Source organism: Sceloporus undulatus, chromosome 1 (genome assembly GCF_019175285.1).
Source record: "Sceloporus undulatus isolate JIND9_A2432 ecotype Alabama chromosome 1, SceUnd_v1.1, whole genome shotgun sequence".
In the NCBI taxonomy this organism is placed as follows: Eukaryota; Metazoa; Chordata; class Lepidosauria; order Squamata; family Phrynosomatidae; genus Sceloporus; species Sceloporus undulatus.
Genome location: NC_056522.1, coordinates 281,926,655 through 281,933,944, shown reverse-complemented (window position 1 = coordinate 281,933,944; position 7,290 = coordinate 281,926,655). Strand labels below are relative to the sequence as shown.

The 7,290-nt window shown below is 42.7% G+C and overlaps 1 long non-coding RNA gene across 1 annotated transcript; it reads right to left on the bottom strand.

Moving 5' to 3' along the window:
• Window positions 1-329: 329 nt before the first annotated feature.
• LOC121919369 lies at window positions 330-7,054 on the bottom strand. The gene is made up of 3 exons (XR_006101458.1): window positions 6,922-7,054; window positions 5,325-5,423; window positions 330-382 (listed from the first exon to the last, which is right to left on the bottom strand). It is a non-coding gene; the product is annotated as an uncharacterized LOC121919369 (long non-coding RNA).
• Between the last annotated feature and the right edge of the window lie 236 nt (window positions 7,055-7,290).

Sequence of the window (7,290 nt, the reverse complement as noted above, 5' to 3'; positions counted from 1 at the left end):
TTTTGGGTCACTGTTAGCTAGCTGCTCAGTTGCTGCTCCCAAGCTAGTGAGGATGGTGCAAGCTTGTTTTCTGCTGTTCCAGAGAATAAGACCCAGGACAATGGATGCAAGCTACAGGAAAAGAGATTCCACTTCAACATTAGAAGGAACTTTTGGACAGTAAGAGCTGTTTGACAGTGGATCACATTCCATCAGAGTGTGGTGGAGTCTCTTTCTTTGGATGATTTTAAACAGAGGCTGGATGGGCATCTGTCGGGGTGCTTTGACGGTGAGTTCCTGCATGGCAGGGGGGTTGGACTGGATGGCCCTTGTGGTCTCTTCCAACTCTATGATTCAATATTCTCCCTTCTCTTCTTTTTCTTCAAGAGGAATGTTTCTGTTCCTGTGAACAGGATTAGAAAGCAGCTGTTTATTATGAAAATCTCCACAGAATGTCTCCTAACAGGGAAACTGATCATAAAACTGCTCACCTCTCAGGAGTACAGTCAGCAGAAAACAAGAAAGTACTAAAGTTCTTTTGAAAAGCATTCAGTATGAAAGTATGCAAAGAGATCTTGTAGCATCTTTGAGACTGAGTGAAAGAAGTTGTAGTATAAGCTTTCATAGACTTGGTCAACTCTCTAAAGACTAGATGTATGAGGAGGGAACTACACTAAATAGTGGCTGTGTGATGTGTGTGGGAGGTGACCAAGCCTGGGCAGAGCTAGGAAAATGCACACATGTCAAAAAAGATGAAAAGGCAAAGCAAGGAGAATGGCAACTAAGGGACTGTACAGACCAACTTGAACTGCCAGCATGGGGGCAGCATGGGGGGGGGGGGGCATGGTGTTAGGATGATGCATACCCCAATGCTGCCCCCATGTCATCATCATGCTGCCTGCCTGACCACATGGTGAGCAGCATCACAGTGCTCATTTGGTGTGGTGTTTACATGCCGTACACCCAAAGGAACACCGAAAAGTGCCACTGCGGGAGCAAGGGTGACTTTTTGCCAGCTTTAAAAAGAGTAGCATTTTGCCATTTCTTTTAGAGCCAGTAAAGTGGATTGGTTGCCGCAGCCCCAATCCAGTGCTGAAGGGGGTGGCGGGACGTCGCTCTATTGGGGTGGACTGTAGAGCCCCTATGTTAGCAGTGGTTATATCACTTTATGTGATAACTTTGCTTGAGTTTGTCAGAAAAGCTGACAAACATAAAAAATATATTATTCAAATCTTTCAAAGCCCAATTCCTCTCAATGCTCCTTTGAGGGGAAGCATCAAAGAGCTGATACTTCCATTTTGCCACCCAGGCAATCCAAAAAGACAGAACTGGTGCCACAGCAAGGAGAGTAGATGGGGTCAGTGCTTATAGAATCATAGAATCATAGAGCTGGAAGAGACACAAGGGCGATCCAGTCCAACCATTTGCCATGCAGGACCTCTCAATCAAAGCATACCTAACAGATGACCATCCAGCCTCTGTTTAAAGACTTCCAAGGAAGGAGACCCCACTGCACTGTCTAATAGCCCTTACTGTCAGGACGTTTCTCCTAATGTTGAACTGGAATCTCTTTTCCTGTACCTTGCATCTATTGTTCCGGCTCCTGTTCTCTGGAGCAGCAGAAAACAAGCTTGCTCCCTCTTCAATATGACATCCCTTCAAATATTTAAAAAGTGCTATCGTATCACCTCTTAACCTTCTCTTCTCCAGGCTAAACATCCCCAGCTCCCTGAGTCGTTCCTCATAGGGCAAGGTTTCCAGACCTTTCACCATTTTAGTCGCCCTCCTTTGGACACGCTCCAGTTTCTCAATGTCCTTTTTGAATTGTGGTGCCCAGAACTGGACACAATATTCCAGGTGGGGCTTGACCAAAGCAGAATACAGTGTCATATTACTCCCCTTGATCTAGACACTATACTTTTATTGATGCAGCCTAAAATTGCATTGGCCTTTTTAGCTGCTGCATCGCACTGTTGACTCATGTTCAACTTGTGGTCTATTTGGATTCCTAGATCCCTTTTGCGCGTAGTCTCAATCAGCCATGAGTATAAACAGTAATAATATGGAGCCCTTATGGCACAGTGGTTAAATGCCTGTACTGCAGCCACTCACTCACAAACCACAAGGTTGTGAGTTCAATACTAGCCAGGGGCTCTGGCTTGACTGAGCCTTGTATCCTTCTGTAGGTAGCTAAAATGAGTACTGATCAATGTTGAGGGCAATTAGCTTACACTCTGTAAACTGCTTAGTATAAAAATGTACTTGCTATTGCTATTGCTAATAGTGCCACCCTATTCTACTTTGGCCAGATCCCAGCTGGAATACTGTGTCCAATTCTGGGCACCACAATTCAAAAGAAGGATATTGACAAGCTGGAGCATGTCCAGAGAAGGGTGACCAAAATGGTGAATGGCCTGGAAACCATGCCCCTATGAGGAGCAACTTGGGAACCTGGGTATGTTTAACCTGGAGAAGAGACTAGAACACAGAGCAATGAATTCAAACTATAGGAAAGCTTTTTTTCTTCCCTGTTTATTTTCATTACAAATGTGGGTGTTTTCTTATCTTTCTTTTTTCTCTTCCTAGAATGTATTGAATAAAAAAGTAGGGAGATGCATATTATTTGTCACTGGAGGACAGATTTTACTCCACAAGTTTTTTTTCTCCTATCCGTGAAGGTATTATGCAGTCGAATGGTAAGGACTAGTGAAACAAAAATAGGTAAAGATAATATACTTGTCCCAAAGAAACATATTACCAAGTTATCATTAAAAGATATACAACTTTCTATACAAAGAATTTGTAATATGACCTTGTATATGAATATTGTCAAAATGCACAAGAGATATTTTCTGTTAAACTATTAGGGTGGCTGTCTTCTACTTATACACCAACCTCGTGGCATGTTTACTTCCTATCACTACCATCTCCTTCATTCTCAGAGACCACTCCCTATGCTTATTCCCTTGGAGCCTTTTCTCTTTTGATGCATTGATGTCCCCTGGTGGTTGTTCCGCAGTTTACGTTTCAAGCAATTTCTTTTCAAAGTAAAGAGCAGTTGGGCCTGAAAACTCAGTCAGCAAAACACAGAGACTTCACTATTTTTATATTTATTCATTTATTCTCAGTTTTGTTCAGTGACAATATTTTATACTTCCTTTGATGCATACACCCAGGGTGATTTATGATTGAAAATTTAAAAAACTAAAGTATAAATCCAAAGCAAGGATATTTACTTAATAAATCTCCAATCACACATGATTCTTCCAGATGAGGCAAATGTGTGAAGAGGCGGCAGTATTTGTTGCTGGGCATCTTGCTTTTTTTTTTTTTTAAAGATTCAGATAACATTTTCCCAATCACACAGTGGGACTTATCACATGAACTTTAAAGCTATCTCAAGCCTCCTGGGTTGCAGTCAAGACACAGGTTGGAGGTGGAGATTATAGCATGCTAAATTTCCGCCTAATTGCCACCCACCATCAGCCCAGGTCCAAGTTGGGTCCCAACCACACTCCACCAGCACTTTTTCAAAGTCGGAAGCTTTCCAGCTTCTAAAAAGTGGTGATGGAGCCCAGCTGGGACCCAAGCTAATAGCAGGCAGTGATTACGTGGTGATTTAGCATATGAAAATCCCTGAAGCCCAGGAGGCTTGAGACAGTTTTAAAGTTCATGTGATAGGCTCCAAAGTTTGAAATTATTTCCTGCCTTTTCCAAAGTATTTGGTCCTATGCAACAGGTGACTTTAACAAAAAACCTATATAATTGAACATCTTATGAACAGTGTTTGAAATTCTAGATCAAGGGAAGTAATAGTGCCACTCTATTCTGTTTTGGTCAGGCCTCACTTGGAATATTGTGTTCAGTTCTGGGCATCACAATTCGAAAAGGATGATGACAAACTGGAGCATGTCCAGAGGGTGACAGTAATGGTGAAAAGTCTGGAAACCATGTCCTATGGTTAGGGAGCTGGGTATGTTTAGCCTGGAGAAAAGTAGGTTAAGAGGTAATATGATAGTCCTGTTTAAGTATATGAAGTGGTGTCATGTTGAGGATGGAGCAAGCTTGTTTTCTGCTGCTCCAGAGACTAGGACCCAAAACAATGGATGCAAGTTACAGGAAAAGAAATTCCACCTAAACATTAGGAGGAACCTCCTGACAGTAAGAGCTGTTCAACAATGGAACACGCTTCCTCGGAGTGTAGTGGAGTCTCCTTCCTTGGAGGTCTCTAAACAGAGACTGAATGGCCATCTGTTGGGGATGCTTTGATTGTGATTTCCTGCATGGCTTTACAATTCTATGACTCTATGATTCTATGTGTCAACATGTAGATAAATGGGGTTAGAAGTGTAACAGTGCTTAGCACTGAAAAATCAAGAATGTCAGGTCATATAATCCGATCAGTGATTCACTTTAAATCAGGGTGAGAATGAGCCCTAAAATAGGAAAGTTACCTAGGGCTCATTCCCACTTGCACTTTAAAGTGATTTCTGATTCGGCTTCACTCCGTGTTGGTAATCAATTCCAAAAAGTCTCTCATTCCCACTATGAAGGCAGATCTTTTCCTTGCCCCAGTGTAATTGCTTTTTTTTTGGCACAATTGTCATGCCCACTAGTAGTGTTGCTTCAGAATCCACCATCAGTCATCTGTGTGGTGGGGGGCAGCCGGGGCTGGGGGGGGGGGGGGGGGCATCTGAGCCTGGGCTCTGGGTGGGGAGGAAGAGAGGGAAATGGCAGGAGGAGGAATACAGGAGACATGGCAGGAGGAGGAAAAGGGGAATGAGAGGAGGAGGAAGAGGAGGATAATGGGTTTTTATTAAATAAATTAATTGAAGAACTGATACATTGCTTTAGCAACTACTTATCTTTGCAAGTAGTTGTAAAATCAATCAATCAAATATTCTATCAATTTTATTTTATTTTTTAAAAAAACATGCACCACAAGTACAAAGGCAACACTGAGGGGGGGAATGGTGGATCTGCCAGAAACTATGAGGAGGGATGGGACTCTTCCATTAGTCCCTCCCCTCCAGAATGATGTAATTCTGATCTATTGTTCCACTTACTGAACACGCTTCAAAATTGATTCTTCTCAAAAGAACCTCATAGACACTACTATCTGGAAAAAACAGGGGGTTTGCCTTTGCTTCACTTTATCATGACAGGAATCAGTCATATTGCAACAGGAAGCGGTTTCAAATTGGAACGAGGGTCATTTAAACCAATCAGCAATTTGATTCATTTCATAGTGAGAACGCAGCCCTAGGGTGCTGACATAAACTAGCTCCATTGTAGGGAAGAGCTGAGAGATGGCTGGTTTGAACAGAAGAAGTGCAGAGACATACCTAAGAGTATCAGATTCTTGATGAGTCTGATGAACACTGCAGGTCTTGAGACTTAGGGATAGTCTTCTGTTTCTGTACAAATCCAAGATCTTTTGCTGCCTAAAGCAAATGACAAGATAAAGAAATAAACTGGATTTGCAGATAAAATTGGGACAGCCTTCCTTTGTAAAGCTGAAGGCAGCAGGCTAATGCACCAGGTTCAGGCCTTTCTAACTAGGACTCAGTAGTATTTATCCATATTTCTCACAGTATATTTTATCTCATTCAAGACATTTGAAAATGTTGCATACAGCTTCACAGCAACAAACCCATTAGAGCCTCCCAGTGGTGGCCTCTGACTCATGCATCTCCATGTTGTTTTGCTCTAACAGCACATTGCCAGAATGAACATCTTCTAGGATTATAGAATCAACAGTAGTTCCTCATGTGAAACTACTACGCTATAAGCCATGCAGGATTGTGGCCAATATATGTTTACAAAAAATATAATAAATAAATAAATAAATAAATAAATAAATAAACACACATATTCACTTTGATAATCAAGGCAAAAACTATCAGCGTTCTAATTGTTCTCTGTGTGAGAATTCAGAATGAAAATAATAAGAAAATAAGAATGTTACATAAAATGGATCATCATCTCTACATATGATAAACACTGACCAAAAATGTGCCACAGGGAATATGGGGCACATATTTAGGTTGGATAATTTTATCTATTGATAAAATGTGTCATGCATCAAAAGAAGTCAGATAGCTGGCTGTAGTTCATGGCTGATGCTAATGTAAGCTTATATACTGCCACCCTATGTCCATTCATTCTAATCTAAGTCCTGTTGTGTCTAGTGTGGCCTATAGAAGTGTTTATGGAAGTCTGTCACCTATTCAAGATAAAGTTCTCTCAATTCAGTTTGCTGTTTTCACAGGACAATGGACCTATATTATATTATGTATCAATAGTAATCTTTCCCCTCATGGGCATAATAGGAGCTAATGATGGGTGAGCATATTAATTAAGTGATTCATTCATTCTGTAGCATCATCCCAGTACATCAGGCGAGAACTAATTTCAGCACAAGGGCGGAACTGAATTTGAGAAAAGTTTCAGGGGACCACATTCAAGTGATGGCCAGGACCAAAGGCAAAAGGGTGAGAGCAAGAAAACCAGCATATTTTAGCTTAATGCTCTGGACTGACTTTTTAAAATGAGGAAGGGGGCTGCATACAACAGCTCAGAAACCAATAACAATCGAGTCATGGAAAAAAGGGTATGCCAACGCACCATACTCTTGTGAAGTCAGATCTGACCCCAGGGCCTGCATTTCTTATGCAAGAAATACTCAGTTTTGCCAGTTCCTTCTTCTGAAATATAGCCTTTAGCACCTGCTATTCATTGGCAGTCTCCCATTCAAGTGCTAACTGGGGCTGGCCCTGCTTAGCTTTCCAGATCAGAGATGATCTGGTGTCTTTGGGTTATTCAGGCCCTAACTATCTTTTTTAAAAAGCCCCAGAGAGGAATTGTCCCCAGAAGAATTGCTTAAATCAGACTCTTCACTCTTCTTGGTGGTGCCTTGTCCTTTCTGCATTATTTACTTACATAAACCTCCATGAGGAGTGAGTAATATGGTTCCCATTCACACACAAAAAAGCGGCTTCCCAAATCCCCCGGGCTGGCCGCTTTGCCGGTGGAGGCCCGGCAACGCGGGGGCCTTGGCGCGCCCCAGCATGCCTTGCTGGGGCGTGCTGGCTCCTGATTGGCTGGCCGGGGGGAAGGGGAGGGACTTCCACCTCCCACGCAGTTGTTCTGGGAGATGGAGGCCCCTCTCTATGGTCGCCCTGGTCCTCCAAGGCAGCTGATTGGCTGGCTACTCTTGGGGGTGGGGCAACTCCCCTCCTGGCCCCCACCGTCCAGGCTAGCCTATTTAAGGCCACGTGGCGCTCTCTCCAGCGCCATTTGCAGCTCAGC